Here is a 19,455-nt window from a genome sequence, read left to right on the forward strand (position 1 = left end):
GATATTGGTAAGGTCAACTCTGAGAGAAAAGGTGTTTGATTTCTGTGAATCAGATTGCATATTCTAAGAAGAAAAGGGCCAGAGAGCAGAGAAGGAGAGAGAAAGAAATAAATATCATAATGAAGTTATCTTCTGGATAATTTCTGTAACAATTTAGTAGAGGAGATGAAAATAACAGCATGTCCTAACAGCAATACCAGTACTGAGTTTGCTTCTTTGTGTATCCAGAAGAATTATGAATCTCAGCTCCCAACATCACTGAAAAAAATATGATTTGTCTTTTCCTTGTAAGATAAAGTCTTCGAGATCAGAAATGAAGTAATTTAACTTTTTTAGAAATATTAATCTTTGTTATATAGCCTCTTACAGAGGTTTTGGAGTGTTCATCCAAACCCAAAAAGAACTGTGATATTGTAGGCAATTTCCAGTACAGACAAAATTTCATAGGCTCGCACTGATAGAAACTGAGAGAACAGAAATGCTGTATCATGGAAGGAGAAATCCCATTCAAACTTTTGCCACCAGACTTGAACATTGAAATAATACACGGGGAACAGTGAGCAAAATAGTTTTCCTCTGTCAGTCTGCAAGGTTTGGAAAGGAGTTGGACCTTCACCACTACAGCTTTGGGAAGGTAAGAGAGCTGCAATGCCTGAAACAAAGGACAGAAATCCAGATTCCTACTCACACTTGAATCAAGCTTCAGAGGTGTCATCCCATGATTCATTCAGATGCAGACAGTATTAAATTCAAAATCTTGTTTAGTGGCAAAGAAGAAGCATTAGATTAATATAGAGGCATGAATTTTTTTTTTTGTGTAAACAAAATCTCAGAAGTTTAATTATTATTATAATAGAACCATAGAATCATTTCACTTTCATTTAAGTTACCAGTGGTGAGTTTTGAGCTGCACAGAGGTGGTCTCAAAGGTAACAAGAGACAAAACTAGTCTCTTCTTCATAGAATGGTTTGAGTTGAAGGACCCTTAAAGATTACCAGGTTTCAACCCTCCTGCCATGAGCAGGAGCATCTTCCACTAGAGCAGATTGCTCAAAGCCCAATCTAACCTGGTCTTGAACACTTCCAGGGATGGGGCATCCACAGGTTCTTGGCACAGCATGTTCCAGTGCCTCACCACTCTCTGAGTAAAGAATTTTTTCCCAACATCTAATCTAAATCCCTAACCTTTTAGTTAAAGGGTTAGTTAAAACTGTTCCTTCTTGTCCTGTCACCAGCTGTCCTTGTAAAAAGCTACTCTTTTTTAAAGCCCACTTTCAGTACCAAAGCCTTATCTTCTCCAGATTGAACAATGCCAATGTCTCAACAATGTCTGTCTTCACAGAAAGAGCTCCAGCCCTTTGATCATCTCTGTGGCTTCCTCTGGATTCACTCCAACAGATCCACATCTTCCTTGAGCTGAGGACCCCAGAGCTGAATGCTGTAGCTCAGGTGGGTTCTCAAGAGGGCAGAGCAAAGGAGCAGAATCACCTCCCTCAGCCTGCTGGCCGTGCTATTTGTGATGCAGCCCAGAATAAGGTTGGCTTTCTGGACTGCAAGCACACATTGTTGGATCATGTCCAGCTTTTCATGCACAAGAACCCCTAGGCCCTTCTCCACAGGGCTCCTCTCTGGGAGATCAATCTCATGCCTGAGACTGCCCAACCCAGGTGCAGCACCTTGCACTTGGACTTGTTGAACTTCATTAGGTGCTCATGGGTCGACTTCTCAAGTTTCTCCAGGTTCTCTTGGATGGCATCCCTTCCTTCTTTTGTGTCTACTGTACCACTCAGCTCCATGTCATTGCAAACCTGCTGAAAGGTCACTTGACATGAGTGTGTCATGGATAAAGATATCACAGAGCACCTGTCCCAAGACAGAGCCCTCAGGGGCACCACTCACCACTGGCCTCCACCTAGATATGGAGACATTGACCAAAATTCTCTGGCTGCATCCATCCAGCCAATTCCATATCTACTGAATAGTCCACCCTACGAATCCATGTGTCACCAGTTTGGAGATAAGGATGTGTGCAGGTTTATAGAAGTCATAATTGATGACATTTGTCAGTCATTCCTTGTTAGCTGTGGCAGCAACTCTTTCATAACCCAGATCTAATTGTAAAGACAAAGAGGAATACAGTTAGAACACAGAAAAAAGTCTCAGCAATAGAAGCAGAACTGTTAACATTGTTATATATGTGCTTTGTTTCTACCCCTTTCCAGATGTGTTGCTCATCCTTACCCTGCTCTTCTGCCTCCTGGGGCTGGCAGGAGCTTTAGGGAGTGGAAGGCAGTGAGTTGCCAGCATCTGGAGTCCTTTGTCATGGCAATGGTTTCTTCTTCCTCATGTAGGCATATTGGGAGCCTTGTGCCAGACTTTGAGGTGGAGGAGATGGTGACTTGGAGCAGGCCATGTGTGGCACTGCCACCAATTTGGCTTTGCCTTTATCTGACAGTACAGCAAGGAATTTCTCATGAGAACATCTGTTAGGAACAGAGTTGTTTCCTCAGAAGAAAATTATATAACATCTCAGATGATCACAAGGGAAAGCTTCTCTCAATGGATGGGATTTGCTTCACTTTTTGCAGCACTCTGTGGGAAAACCCATGAGGGATCCATCTGAAGCTGTACAGATACAGGCTGCCCAGCTTCTGAAATCTGAAGGGATTTGTGCCCTCTCTGTAGTACTCTCCTTATTCTGCCTTATGAAAGCAGTCAGCTTATTAAGCCATTTATTTTCAGGTTATACTGAGGTTGTTACATTACCCATCAGGTGCAGGATATGAATCCATTTCTAAATGTTTACTAACATCCATTTGCAACTTTCTGTCTTCATTGCTCTGCACTTCCACCTACACATGAATTTACCGTGTGCTGTGATCTTTGTCTGTGTTAAACAAAAAAAATACTAGATTTTTCTCTTTTCCTTGCTACCTTTAAGATCACCTCTGGGCAGCTCCAAACTCACCACTGGTAATTTAAAGTTGTAGGTCAAGGCAAGCCAGGGAGACAGGACACAGAAGCCTCAAACCTATACCTTTTAACCTTAGTAAAAAGTGTTAATAAGCTTCAATACTGCCTTTAAGTATTTCTAGCAATTTCTCATTAAAAAATAGACAATTATTTTTTTATTTACAAAAAATTTGTTGAAATGTAGGCTTGCGATATGTAAATATAGTTCTTTTCAGTTGTGAGAATATACTCAGAATTATCACCTGGATGACAGAAAATTTTTTTATATAAAAGAAGTCTGTGGATAGGTATCTTCAAGGCGTTTGGAATTTGTTACCTCAACCCTGTCAATACATTAGATTTCTGACTTGGGTCACTGGTTAAAAAAAGTGAAAGAAGAAATCATGGTAGATGTAGAAAATGGCATAAAAGGCAAAATAAATTTTGTAAAGATGGATAAATAATTTTGGGCTTCAGTGGACAGTAGATCCTACTAATGGACGACATGAGAGAAGGAAATATAAAACCTGGATTATGCCCTGAGCAAGATTTCATTTGAGTCAACCATTTGAGTTCTGGTAGGGAAAGGATGTTCTTGGTTGGTCTTTGAGTTTAGAAGTAGTAGAGACAAACCATGCTGCACCCAGTTTGGTGGTTTATCCTTGTCATCAAACATATGCTTGACAACCTGGGATTTGTCTTAAAAGGGATTTCCTCTGGCACCTGCTAAAAGGCAGCCGGAGTCTGCAAATAACCTGACCTCAGGTGGGATTCAGGTGATGCACATGGACATTTAGGAATGCATCCTTGCAGTGCTCCAGCTCCTCAGGACATTCCCATGTCTGAGCTTAAACAAATTTAAATCTAGAGCTCGTTTAATCTTTGATCTAGCAATATCCTTTCATGATCAAAATAATTTATCCTAGAAAATTCTCAGTTCTAAACAACAAACTGAAAATCAAAATTGAAAATTTCGGATGTAGGTTGTGCAGAAAACATTTCCAATTCTGCTAGTTATGAAACTAACAGAACTCATGTCAATTAAATGTGTCTCTTTCTCTCAAGTTCTGTAACATATAGGTAAGCAGGTTGTTGGTTTTTTTTTAAGGTTAAAATGTTCCTAAATGAACAATAAAATGAAAGGCACAAGGAAAAGAACTGAGCATGTTCAATTCATATGGGCCATTCTGATTTGGTGCAAAATGCTGGCTTGAAATATAGCTAGATTTACAGAAGAGGGAGATCTGTAATGATCTCAAGAATCCCAAATCAGTTTTGTTTTCTCTTGGTGTTTTCAAATCAATCCTGCAATCAAACATGTTTTTTCTTTTATCTATGAATGCAAAATACCTGTCTGTTCTTTCACTAGCAGTTCATAACAGCTATCAGTATTTAGATTATCTCTCTAGATGTAGTTTCAATATATTAATTAATTAATAAACTTCCACATTTACTGATGTAACCTAAGATAAAGAACAAACCAAGCCAAATAAACTAAACTCTGGATTATGTTCTGGGCATAATTACCCACATGACTAGTTTCCTATAGATAAATCAAAGAACAAGCAAGCAAACTCCCCAAACCAGAAAAATTTAAGAAACATTCAAAACTGCAATAATTTTGGGGCTCAATACTACATGGGTAGATTTTAAAATTCTGTATAGCATTGTTAAAATTTGTATTTCTGCTTTCCTGTTGAAACCACACATCCACATTTTATGGAGTTATGTCACCATCTCCTGGCAAAAAGGAGTGTTTGCAAGTAACTTTTATAAATCCAATCAAACACAATCAAAAACTCAAAATGTGTGCTTCCCCTGAAGTTCCCATCTCCAGCTCATTTCAATTACCAGAGCTCCCAATTGCCTGAGGTACATTAATGAGGGCTGGAGAAGCAGAATTATACTATCTGCAGATTTTTAATTAAAAAAAAATTAAACCAGAAATAGAAATATTAAAGAATTTGTGAAGTGTTTCAGGAACAGTTGCACTTTGTGGTCTGTGAGCAGAGTGACACATCCTCTTATTTGCAGTGTGTACAACGTTATGGTGGAATCCCCCAGTGAGAACAAACAGATTTTTTCCCCTTTTGCTTCCACAGTCAAACCTTCTCTTCTTCCTTCATGACAGCATGGAAGAGTCCAATCCACATCCAACAGCCAATGAATGGGTACAGAAAATCAGTTCTGAGGTTAGAAAGTGAGTGTCACAAAGATTTCTGGAGTCCTTACTGTTCTGCTTCTTGCTTCAGTCCCCACAGTGCACGGAACACAAGGCACAACCTTCTAAGGTCCATTCTGGCAGAAATTTTCTTTTGATCCTATGGATCCTACAACAGCATGATTCTACCAACTTATATTAAAATAATTTCTGAAGTAATTTACTTGCTTATAGATCTGAGGAAAAATATTACAGGTGTACATAAACACAAAGAAATTCATGAGGGCCTGGTCTTGGGTTAATTTTTCAGACCTAGAGGTTGCTGGCAATGTTTTGTCACATCTCCACAGACACCAGTGGTCTGTTATCATGTCATGATGATACTTGAATATAAATATGCTGAAGGACTGTCTGAGGATTTCTTCTGCTCTTTTATCTGGGCTTTGCCACAAGAGAATGAACAGCTGGTGTTAGCGATAAAACACACAGCAGGGTCAAGTATCTTCATGGAAACTACCAAAAATGCTTTTTCATTTGACTTGATTATGATCATTTTTATTGACTAGATTATTAGCAAGCAGTTAATGTTGTAATGATAATTTTTGAAAGGTATTTCCCATTATTTCTAAAACCTGATTCAGTCCTTCCAAAAATAACCCCTTCTGTGCCAATGATTCATAAAAAAAAATCAAAAAGTATCAGTTGAAGTTCAGCAGGAGTCCTATAGAGAGGTTAGTTTTGTTTAGCAGGTTAGATTTTTAACCAGCAGGTTAGGGGTTTTTTTGTTATTTTTGGCTGCACAGCCTAGGATTTCAAGAGGAGATCCCTGCACATTCCATAGGTCTGGAATTCTATAACATCACTGTTGAAAATCTTGGGCTGTCCACAGCATGTCAAGCTTGTATAATGAACATTATATGCTAAGAAATTACCTCAGAAATACATCAAAGAAACTTGTGTACTGATTACATCTTATTTATGCTAAATCCTTGCCTCAAAGTTCTTGGTGTAATGAATTTCTCGCTTATTTTAAAGACAAAGGTTTTAGAGGAAAAAAAAAATAGAGAATTAGATACACTCATAGCCTTTGCTACTTTCTAAACCCAACATTTCCTCAGCACTGACATGGCTAAGAGAACATTTGTAAATATATGTTTCCGCATAACACTTTATGTTATGAAGAAATGAATTTTTATGCTTCTGTTTAATTTTTTGCCTTAGAATTAAGGTTCAGCCTAATTAGAGTTGTTTTTCCCTCTGAAGAGGGAGAAAGTTTTAGAACTACTGCAAGTTCTAAAACTTCTCTGATGGCACTGCTGCCATCTGCTGCTGACTTTAAAATCCACAACCTTTAAAAGTCAGGAGAAAAAATACAGTATCCATTTAGGGTTAGGACATCTGAATTTCCCAAATTATAATAAAAGGTGCAAGAACTACAGCTTACAACCTTATTTTAAATAACATATAAAAATTATTTAACTGGTCTATTCTATGCAGTCACATCACTGTCATTAATATTTAAAATCTGTGGAAATTAATAGACGTTTTTGCACAAAGAAATTTACCATTAAATGGTTATTAATGTTTATTTTTAATTTATAATTTTAGAAAAAAAAATCTGTTCCCTTTCCCCCCCTAAATTTATCACAATATTTATATATTTAAAAGGTAGTCTTACTGTCCTCACCTTCAACTGATGTTTTCTAAAGAAAAATGATTGCACATATTTGTGAGGAATGCCCCAGATTTATGTAGCCCCTGGGTTTTTTTCCTCAGAGATTTTGCTCACTTGTTTATTCCTTATGCTTATATCCATGGGCTCTTTCCTAGTCAGCATTCTTCATATTCTTTTGAAGTTTGAATCAACGTTTTCAAAGACTGGCTGAACTCTATTTGATACTGGAAATGGATCACAGACCCAAGACTACTATGATTAAAAATTAATATTGAAGCCCAGAACACATGGGAACCTTGGAAATGATTAATACAATTTTTTCAAGCAAAAATAGCTATCTAATATAGTTATCATTATTGTTCAGGTTAGCACAGAATTATATCAGCAACTTCTACACAAAACCTGAACTTTCCATATACTTGCTTATTTTTACTGTCATCTATAAAAATGTGAAATAGTAAATTCTTGAAAAATATTTAAAATTTTTTACAGTAACGGTTAACATTCAATTCTGACAAAACGAATTTGCAATGTAAAAGTTTTGAGACAGATTAGTTCCTCAGCTAGCCTGGATTTTGAGCCCCATTTTAAATGCCACAGGCCCTGCTGACCTGAGAAGTTTGAAATAGGTGCTGCCACATGGGCACTGCCCCATTGCATTAATTCAACCAAGGCACTTCAGCCACTCTTCTTGGCTTCTGTCTTTAATCATCAAACTCAGAGGTTTGGTGAGCAGGATCTGCATGTTACACGCTGAGCTGGACTCTGCAAAGGATGTTTGACAACAACCTCTATAAACACCTTTAACTTTAAAGAGTAATAATTGAAATTGGAGTGACTGGAAAACACCAATCTGGTGAGTCATGTTTATGCTGCAGGAGTGTAAAGAATCTTCCCAGACTCAGCAATGCTGCAGTTCCCAGAAAGGCATTCAAAAGCAGTGATTTCTTGCCTAGCCCGTGTATAAGGCCCTGTGCCCACCCTCAGTCCTGCAGGAGGCCAGACCAGAGCACTGGGGCACAGGGCAGGGCAAGGGCCTGCTAAAGTCACCAAAGAAGAACATTCTATTTTTCAGACCCCCATGAGAAGCAAATAGGAAAGAGGTGTATGAACCATGACCCTTCACTCTTCAGATGAGTGCCTGGTTGTTATTGAATGAATGAAATAATCAACTTCTCTTTTTCAGTCCACTGTAGGTGCTAGGACAAGCAAAAGATTTTTAATTTTTACTCTTGAAGAAGAAAAACTCCTGTCACAGACATCCTTTATGAAAAACCCTTTCCTTAGGATTTTTCCTCCTGAGAAGCTGAGAGGCCTCAGGAACAAAATGCAAACAATGATTATCTGCTGCTGTGGAATGCAACAGGTGCATCTGTGATTGGCTCATGTGGTTGTTTCTAATTAATGGCCAGTCACAGTCAGCTGGCTCGGACTCTCTGTCCGAGATACAAGCCTTTGTTATCATTCCTTTTTATTGCTATTCTTAGCTAGCCTTCTGCTGAAATCCTTTCTTCTCTTTTTTATTATCATTTTAATATAATATATATCATAAAATAATAAATCAGCCGTCTGAAACATGGAGTCAGATCCTCGTCTCTTCCATCCTCCTCGGACCCCTGTGAAAACAGTCACAAACTGCCTCCCTCCAGCCTGTAGTTTAGTGCCTTAATCTTTCAAATGTAGTAATTGTTTGATAATCAAGGAATACAGAGTTTTTTAAAAAAATAAATAGTGGGGTTCTCTTTCTTTTGAATTTGAAAACATGCCACCATTTTTTCAAGGTTTTAAAATAATGTTTTATTTTATAGCTCTTCATATTGATCCACACAGAGCTTCACTGGGTTCTATGATTCCTTCTTGAATGCTTGTAGACAGAATGTGTATTACAGCCATTAAAATAAAGATTGAATTTTTGTGCAATTGGAAAATGGCATGAAACCACTAAGGACTTGTAATTACTGACTAGATTTATTCCAAGGAAAACAAGTCACTGGTGCTGTCTTTTTTTCCTGTCTATAAGCAGAGTACAGGAGTACAAGAGTAGTGTGACACCGGGGTTCCTAAGGGCAGGGATCCAAATCCTCTCTGCTGTACTGCTGCTCACTGAAAGGATGCAGCTCTGAGAGCTGGGCAGAACCTGGCTCAGACACAGCTAAGACAGAAAAAATGTAAAACACTGCATGAAAAGCACCCCATTAAGCATGGAAGCACAAAGGGGATAACGAGAAGGCATAAAGGGCAGCCACAGCCGCTGCAGGAACAAAGCAGCAGCAGAAGAAGGGGAGCAGGATCACTCCACTCCTGTTTCTCAGGCTAAGGATGCTGCCCCAGTGGCTGTGTGCAGCAGCTCCTCCTCCTCCTCCTCTTCCTTCTTCTCCTCTGATAGAGAACCACAGTTTCTCTTTTATTTCCCATTTCCAATATTTTGCTGCTGCAACTCAGCAGTCATCTCCAATGCCTGTGTAACTAGGTTAAGGATATCAGAATTTTAAACAGGTGTGTGGGCATGTGTGTGTGTGTGTTTTCTTCTTCAGCCTCCCCACACAGTAAGGTGACAGCACAGTGCTGAATCAGAGCAAACTTGGATACATCAGAGCTTAAATGAAGTCAGACAGCACCTTTAAAAATTCTGCTGCTTGATATTGTTACTTGGTGTTGCTATAGCAAGAAGAGTTTTAAGAGTCTCAGAAAAATAGAAAATACTGGTGATTATTTTCACTTGCTGCATTAGTGTCTGTCAGAGATATTAAAAACTGAAAGCATCAGTTTGAAACTTTCAGCTCTTGATGTTCTTTTCCCAAATGCTAAGCACCTTTGCAAAAACAAAAATATATGTAACATGTTTTACAGAGACTATTTCTTCTGTGTGGAACATGCACAAAGATGTGCCCATAAAATTTTTTCAAGGTAATGAAGGGATAGAAGGAATCATTTATCCCACAGGCATCAGACTTTATAATATTGTTACATGGCTCCTTCATTAACATTATAATTAAAGATTCTTTCTGTTTCTCTTGACTCTTATGTTGACCTATATACTAACAATTACTTCATTATTAATCTGATGATATTATGTGATTAAGCTTTGCCTTTGAGAGCTTTTTATAATGATAAATATTACCCTCTGGAGTTCTGTGTGGGCACATTGATTTATTGTGCCCTCAAATATTTACTATACCAAGATGCATAAAATAAGCTTAATGATAGTGATAAACCTAATTGCACCCTCACTGACACTTTTGAGAAGCTTCATGGCAGTAAAGCAACATACATAGTCTGTAAAATTGTGTTGAACTTAAAGACCTTAATAAGCATTGTGGTAGGAATGAGAAAATTGCCCTTGCACCAAACACTAGCTTTCACTCAAGAAAATCTTATGTAGTTTTGAAGCCTGATTTTAATAAGCTTTTATTGTATACAGGCTACTTTTTTTCCCCTCTAACACATCATTAGGAAAGCACAGACTTGCTTTGCTATTCTCATGTAAATTGGTGTGCAAAACTTGCTGTGATCTACATCACCAAACACTGCTCTTTCAGGGACTTTAAGCACATTTCCTTGGCATCCATGGACTACCTATTTTTTAGAGGAAAGTAATTCAGCAATACAATTCTTTCTGGGAAAACTGATTCCAGAGATAGCAATATTCAGTCATTTAAAAAAACATTTTTACTGTATATGAAAAAACATTAAAAGACATGGCCTGTTTGGTTTTGTGTGTGTGTGTGTGTTTTTGAGATATTAGAGAGTACTTTTTAGAGTATTAGAGAGGTGCCTTTTTACTATACTTGGTGGTCTGAAATATGCTCAGAATTATTGAATTATTGAAAACCCATAGACTTGCTTATCAGTGAAAGTCTGGCCTTTCAGGAACACAACAGAAAGAGATTAGTTTCAGATAACTTTGAGTGCCACAGCAATGCCCTGAATAGCTCAGATCAATCATTTTTTTGTGAGTGGTGGTAAGCAAAGTCTGTCTGTAGCTGTGGGGCTTTTTTCCCTAAAGTAACAACATAGAGTATTGATTAGTGTGCCTGTCATGAACAGGGGATTTCAAACTATGTACAGGATCTATTTTCATTAAACCACATCACTCTTTTGTGCTTACAAGGCACTGTTATTCCTCCTAAAACTGCAAACTGCTTAGCTTGAAATTTTGTGATGATAGTCACAACTTATTTTTTTTTTTACCTAAATTTAAATTCCTACAATGCAGGAGTCTGTGCTGCTCCTCTGTGGTTGAATATTGAGTTAATCCAAGCTAAGGAACTGGAGAACCATCATAAAATGTTTGTGGGAGACAAGGAGTGAACTAGGTGAGGGGATCCTGTCTGTGTGATATACACCACACCTAGGGAAAAAAACTCTACTGAGCAACAGAGCAGAAAGCACCAATATTAGCTGAATAAAGATGACATCAAGTGAACTTTGGTAGAGAGAGGGAGAGCTCTTAAAAAGTTTGCATGCCTGCATCCTTTAATCTGTAATGCAAAAATGAAAGAAGACAACAATACTGAATTCTGCTGTGCCCTGAAGTCTTGCTAGATGAAACTGAGAAAAGAATATAGTTCTAACAAAGTGAGTTTTGGCTTTCAGGAAGGTTTTTTCCATATTACATCTTCTGAATGCCGAGGATGAAGGAAGAATGAAGTGCCTCCAGGTTGCAAAGCCTTTGAATTCTCAAAGCCATTAATGAAAATGACCCTGGTATTACCACAGTGAACTAGAGCAGAGATTGCAAGAGGCTCTGAGCAGTTGCCCAAATGTGTTCAGCTCAAATTTGCTTCAAAAACAACATGAAAGCTCCAGATGCTTACTGTCAAAACAGCTGCTTAATGTCCTCTAGTTGTAGCTGCTGTTCCGACCTCCTCTCTTTAGATATACAAAATTATTCTAAGTTTATTAATTTGATTTTCAGAACACAGAGTTGAAATGTGATTTTCTTTTATTTGATTTCCTCTTCGAGGAAGAGACTAAATAAGGCCTATAATTTACAAAGGACGCATGAGCAAGTCATGATAACTTGAAAACCTTTGTAAAGAGGCTTGTAACTTTCTTCTGCTTCAGCTCCTCACCTTTAAAAACAGGAATAGTATTTCCCTACCATCTGTAGATTGAATTGATGAAATAGATGGTAAATTTTTGGTAATAATTTTTATTGTTCTTGAAAATTGGTAAAAGATAACTTTCTGAGAAATTAGATTTTCTCTTGTATTATCATAAAGATACAGAAATTTCTTTGTAAGTAATTATCAGGATTACTTTCAAATGGCCTCTGTCCATCGCTATTACAAAAGTCTAAATGTACGACATTTTGATTCCTTTATATTTTAAAATGACAGTCAAGAAAAATTAATTTAAGTTAGATATGGAAGAAGAATTGTGTATGCAAGACATTAGAGTTCATTCTTGTTGCATTTGCAGAGAATGTCTAAAATCATCTGCAAAGCCTTAAATCCTCGATTTAATAGAATTTTTCATGATAAACTGGGCATCTGAATTTTTAGTCAAAATCACTAGTAGTGTGGTTTCATTAAGCATATGCACATACAGTAATTTCAAAAAATAATTTAATAATGCACATTAAATTTAATAATTTAATGGATTTTTTTAATTATAAGGAATAAATCTATCAAGGACTTGCTATGTATAAGAGCAGTTAGAATCGCAACACAGTGGAAAGACCACTTTTAGAAAGTCTCAGAGAACTTTCAGTAGGTGTGCCATTGTGTCATTCCATAAATATTGCACCTTCTCTCATAAAAAGAGGACTAGAGGAGTTTTTGCCCTGCTCACCATAAAGTTGCAGCTCTTCTTTCTCTGCTTGACTTTTTCATCCCCCTTGTAGCTGACTGTCCTGCTGTCTGTTTATTCTTGGCTTAAAGGCTCCTTGGGCAGGAGAGGTGATGTAGGGCTGAGCAGCACCTTGGATCTCTGTGCCTTTGCCCACCAGAGCTGTTCCCTGAGGCCTGACCCTGTTTTGGAACATGGCTGGCCACAGCCTGATGCATCAGATTATTTAATATCAGATGTAGGACTTCATATCTGCCTTTTTGGACTGCATGAGTTTACATCAGCTCATTTCTCCTGACTTTCAAGGCTCCTCTAGACAGCAAGGACCCTACCAACATTCTATTGATCCCAGCTGCCAATATGTTGTCGAAGTCTTCTATCTTTATTTTAGCTGTGGCTGCTGAACTGCAAACACCAAGAACTTTCTGAGATTTGACAGTCTGTGCTGAGAAAAAGATTATATTTTGCTTTTTTACTTGTGTTTAAAAATCTTACCTGATATTGTATCACCCAAAGATCCTGATATATGAAGGACACAGCAATACAGACCCTTTGAAAAGGTCAAAGTAATGACCACTCTATTGCAGCAAAATGACCAACTTGCTCAAATTAGAAGCTATCCTCCTTCTGTCAGACCTACAGTGTCTGAGTTCTTGTCTGTAAACATACCATCTTAGCTATGCTGATACAGACTAATCATCCAACTATTACTATGTGCTTGGGGTTTTTTCCCAGTTTAAAGTGATGCATACTGGTATGATTTGGATAATTTGCTATTTTTTAACTGCTTTTTATTACATTATTTTTATTAAATTCATTAACACCCTTAACTGACAGACTGAATTTTGTGTCATGTGCATGCTTATAAAGTAGGACTGGAAAAGAAGCACTATGTTCTTTCTGTATCGTGTGTGTCAGGAAAATCACCTTTAAAAAGTAAGAGGAGTTCCCTAATTTCCCTTTATAAATATCCATGACTTGAGAGTGGTTCTGGGCACAAGGATTTGGGGTCCTGGTGGTTAAAAACTGGAGGTGAGCTGGCTCTTCAAAATGCAGTTTATTGCATCCAAGATGTTGCAGCAGTCCAGGGTTGTGGGTGACAGAGCCTGTGCCTGCAGCTGTCAGCTCCAGCTGCAGACAAGCCTGCAGACCCTTAGTTTGGGTTACAATGCATTATAGACTTTTCTTTGCTGAGCATCTTAATACAGAAGAACCAATCTATACCTTAACTTTTACCTGTAGCCTATCATAACTACTGTAATTACCATATTCATTCATGTTCTCCAATTACTTAAAGTCAGTACATTACAGTTTAAGCTAGAAGTTGCTTTTCAGTTTTCTTGCAGTGGAAAATTCTGAGACCTTTTTTCTACTTGCAACATTGGCAGTCTTGTTTGCCTGTGGTATATTTTTACTTGGTAAAAACATCTTCTTGTTTGAGGTGGGTTTATCCTTTGCTCAAAGTCATAAAAACCCCTTCTAACTAACATACCCTTTGCCTTCTTAGTTATCCACTAAGACTGGCTCAGCAATTCTTTTCTTCTATATCAAAAATTGCTTTCATTTTTATTCCTTCTTCAGATTCTACATTCAAAAATCTTTCTGCCAAAACATACATACCTGGGAGATTTTCCTGTTAAACTTTCATCCTTCCCAAAAGAAACCATTTAAACTAGGAAATAAAAGGATAGATAAAAGGAAGAATTTTTTTTTTTTTCAGTAAGGGAGATGACACACTGTAACAGTTTGCCCAGAGAGATGCTAGATGTCCCACCAGTGGAAATATTGGTCAGATTGGATGGGGCTCTGAGCACCCTTATGTAGTCAAAGATGTCCCAGCTCATGCCCCTGTCCCCTATCCTGCAGGACCTTGAAAGGTTTCTTCTAATGAAAATTATCCTATGATTCCATGATTCTATGAAAAACATAAAGCTGAAGATATATGTTGAAGATACTCTTGCTGGAGTTCCAGAGAGAGTTGTCCTCACAGCCAGAATGCTAAGCTGAACCTCCCTGTATGATTTTCAGTAACTTCTTTCTCTATGAATTTTAAGTCCAGCCTATTTTAAAAAACATTCCATGAACTTCCCAATTCCCAGTTTTACATCATAGCTTCTAAGTTAAACCCTACAAACAGCAATCTGATGAAACAGCTCATGCATACTTTACTGCACTCTCTAAGTAAGTAAATACATATTTTTTTTAAATATTTTTAATTATTTAAAAATAAGCTTATTATTTAATCATTCTTTCTGTGTCTGAGAAGAGACACAGGGATTTTCTGTCTGTAAACTAGTTTCCTAGAGCTAGATTCAGAGAAACCTACAGCTTCCACAGCAGATAATTCCAGCCAGCTCTCTCTCCCTTAACACTTCAGGAATGTTTTCTAACCATTTCCAGAGGGCCAGTGTGCCGAGCAGGAGCTCCCTCACCAAAATAAAAGAGGATGCTAAAAATTTGGGCTGAGTTTGGGGTGAAGCATTTACTGTGATCATAAGTATTTTCTCAGAGATAGGCACCCAAAGTGCCTTGAACTCATACCCTAGTGATTGAGGCTGGCTCTGGGAAGTTGAGTTTCTTTCCTGATGGGCATTAACAAAGTCAGCCTTTGTCAGTGCTGCAGTGTGAAAAAGGGCACCTCTGCTCTTGAGGCATCCTCAAAGTTCTTGTCTATTTCTCATTACATTAATTTCTGAGAAAAAGGCATCAACTCACAGAAAATAATTCTAGTCTATATGTTCTGGTGCCAGACTAAAACAATTTCTTTCACTCGGGGGACATGTTTGGAGGTTTTTAAATTATTTCTATCAAATAGGGACACTGTGCAAATATAATGAATATAGATCTAGACATGGCTCAAAAATACAGTCTCAATGGAAAAGCATCACAAATGTTACACTAGTCAGGTAAAATTCAGTACTACAAAAAATGATTTCTTAAAGAAAATTATTTCTTTTTTATTATAGCAAAGTCTAAAATATATTGTTCCTGGAAACCTTTCTGGTGGAGAAAAGAGCCAGAGAAAATCTTTCTAGGGTTTATCATATCCTTTCTTATTATGTCTCCATCAGGTACTTACAAGGATACAGAGTATAACTACATTTTTTTATTCATCTTTTCTTCACATTGAGGAGACAAACCCCTGGATATTCCTAAACTGTGCTGTTGTATGCACATATATTTGTTGTCTATATAGGATGCCAGAGCTGAAACTGTATGAATAAGCTGAATGTGATTCTGGTTCTGACTTGTTTGGAAAAAAGCTCTGATGTACCAACCATTCTTTATTTCCAAATGAAGTGTGGGAGATGAGTTATACCCTGGGTGGTTTGCTAATGCAGAAATAGGATAGAAGAGTATAGGCAATGTGCACAGCAGCACCAAAAAACCACTGTGGTCAACAAATGGGAAATATAAACCAGCAAAACAGGTTTGCATGTTAATGAGGAAAAAGAACCCAAACCACATATTTTAAATATTTATTTGTCAGACTGGGATAACAGCCTTTATAGAGCACAATTTGCATAAGTTCTCAAGATACATCCTGTATACAATCACAAAACCATGGCATGGATTTATACATAAAGTGAAAACTGGGACAGATTTACAAGCATTTTTATACAATCTCATACTGCTTTTGTTTCAGTTTTTACAACTTTTAGAACGAGTCTGTTTTCATTTTTTCTGATGATTCTGGAAGCAAAATGAAAAATAAAAAAAATTCAAAATGAAATGAATATCAACAAACCACTACCTATGCATGCAACATTCACTGTGGAAACATTATATTTGCCCAAGGACTATTCTTCTTTTTTTGTTGTTTTTTTTGCAGGGGTTCTTTTTTTGGTGTTTTTTGGATTTTTTTAAACATTGTGTCTGCTGTACATGTTGTCTGTAGCATGACAGCACACACTTTAGTCACCCATTGTTGAGCACCTGAGCACATCACTGAACATCTATAAGATACAATCAAATAAGGACACACTCACATGCTTGGATGTCAAATGGAGTTAATAATTGAAACTTAGTTTGTTTTACAAAAATGTATATTTATTTACAGGGTAACAAATTAAGAAAATGACTCTCATCAAATCATCTAGTTTTAATTATGGATATCTATATATATTATAACTTTTGAGCTCATCAATATATTTGCTTATTAATTTTTTTCAAAAGAATAAAACAGAACATATAGAAAACATTAAAATGCTTCTTATGGTTTAAAGAGAGAGTATCCGGTCACTTATTCTTCCTATTTTCCTTCTAAAGGCAATATGCATTTATAAAGAGCATTCATCCTACATGCCAGGTGTACAGAAAATTCACAGGGCATGTAGGACTAGTGTTTAAATATAATGTAGGTGGATACTTATGCTAAATTTCCTCTCTGTTTAATTACCTTTATAAGTTACACTCACACAAATTTTCTCTGCTATTCACATAGGTATGTACATATCTAGATATATACTCAAATAATGAATTTGGGACATTCAACATCGTAGCAATGAAAATAAACTAGTTAAAAATAGTGTCAGTTATGATTCAAATAATAATTTAAAAAAATACTATTAACATCTTTATGATATCTCCATGAAACTAAATCCTAATTAAATAATCTCTATTGGGCTCACACTAGCTTACAATATAATAGATGTCTTTTTCTTCATCATCATTCTCAAAGTATGAATCAATATCAGCTGGTTACCAGCTACCATATCCCACAATGTAGCCATGCAAACATCCAGCATCCAGAAAAATAACTCAAATATTTCCTAGGTCTTGATTTAAAGCCAGTTCAAGTCAGCAGATTGATTGTGACTGATTTAAACTGGTTTTTGGTTTTTCCATACAGGATCCATGTAATGTAAAACTGTGGGTAATAATAAAGAAGCAGCAGTCATTGCCCCTGGATACTATCCCTTTAAAGTGTAATGATAAAGAACTAGCTCAACATTCATCATAGAAACTCTCATGTCTTGTTTTAAACTGGAAAAAAATGAATGGCTGTTTGCTGCTCATTTTATGCATACTAATAACAATGATAATGCTATAAATCCCTGTCATTTGTAAACACACACACTGTGCTTTTGCTCATTTTTCATCTTGTTTCCACTCTACAAGGCTTGAACTAAGAAGCAGCTTCAATTTCTGTTTTCTCAGAAGATTTATGAATCAAAAGAGTTAAATGTCTGTGCTATTGCCTCCCTGCAATATGTATCTTCAAAGCAATCATAGAAATATGTGAACTCATTAATAATCAATCACTCAGAAATGATAAAAGCTGTTGCCACATCTCAGCACATTTGGCCAGATAAAATAAACAAAAATTAATGATGAAAAAGAAAAAAATACTGAGATATATACAAAAGCAGTAAAAAAATACTGATAGTCCTTGTTTGATTGTTTTTTTTTTTAAAAACATTGTCATGAGAGTTTTTCCTGACTTCATTAATCAAACAAACAAACAAACAACAAAAAAAGAAACTATGCATTCAAACATGAACCAGTGTTGCATAGAGTGATTTCAGTACAACCTAGAAATTTGGTCGAAAAAAGGAACTTGGCACACTTTGGTGGCATTCTCTGACCTCTGCATGCCGCTGCCTCAGAAAGCCGAGTGTGTGTGCCCAGGTGTGACACACACCCACCCCAAAGGAGCCCATCCCTGCTGCAGCTGGCCAAGGCTGTGCCACATTCCTCACAAATTCCACTCTTTGTGTTCCATGGCAGTTTTGTGTTCCAAAACTGCCGTTTCAACACGCAGAAACATTTCTGGGTGTTGCCCAGAGAACCAAAGATGCTTCAATTAAACCAGTGTCCGACAGCTGATTAGCCTCAAAGGCAGCTGTCCCCTCCAGCCTCACTCAACAAAAGCATTGAATAAAATATTGGGCACATTTGTAGGGGTGTGAGAGCAAAGCACGCCCGGCCGCGTTCTCAGTCACAGATGATGGTTACAGGCAGCCACAGACTGCTCCTTCCTCTCGGAAATCTCCATAGCAACTGCCAGTGCCACTTGCTGCCTTTGTAGCAAATCTTAGCAAGAGCAAAATCACCAGCAGTTTGCACAAAATTGCACACCTCGTGGCTTGCACTTCACACAAAATTTTTTTTTTTTTTTGCAGATTTTTTTTTTCAAAGTACGAACACAGTATAGTCATCAGGAATGCAAGATAACCCACCAAGAGAGCAACGCTTATGTCAAATGTATCCACACAGGATTTTTTGTTTCAGTCGGGGATTTTTTCTTTGAAGTATTTTCTTATAAAAACAGATACAACATCAAAACATAGAATTTTTACAATAACTCCAGAGGACCGTTCTTAAAATATATGAGAGGTAGGGTATCCATATACTGGTGAAAGCATAAAATTCAACATTAAAGCACACACCCTACTCCCACTGTAAGTGATGTTGTGTTTTTAAGACAGCTAATAAGATTTTGGTAAGATTGCTCTGCTTACAAGTTAAGCAGGCTACCAGCAGGTTATGAACAACAGGAGTTTCCTTGGTGTGTGTATCATTTATATAATTTTTATGTTTCTTCTCACATTCCTGTTCCATGCTGATGTTTTAAGTTGATAAACATAAACCAAAAAATCTATGTGGGAAGTGTTACCAGATTAAATAGTGTAGCTTTTTCACAGTCAATCCAGTTGCTTAATACCCTAAGCTTTATATTTCCCCTTTTTTTTTTTTTTTTTTTTTTTAAGCATATGATATTTTCCAGAAGAATATTTTCAGCTGGTCTTGCACAACCAGTGGAAATGTACTACGTATATCCAGAAAATATAAGACAACGTACGTCAAATAATATAATGAAAACTGGAAAGTCTTTTATGGGCCAGAAAAAGAAATGTCTGACATGCAGAAA

This window comes from Ammospiza caudacuta, chromosome 5, assembly GCF_027887145.1.
Source record: "Ammospiza caudacuta isolate bAmmCau1 chromosome 5, bAmmCau1.pri, whole genome shotgun sequence".
Taxonomy (NCBI): Eukaryota; Metazoa; Chordata; class Aves; order Passeriformes; family Passerellidae; genus Ammospiza; species Ammospiza caudacuta.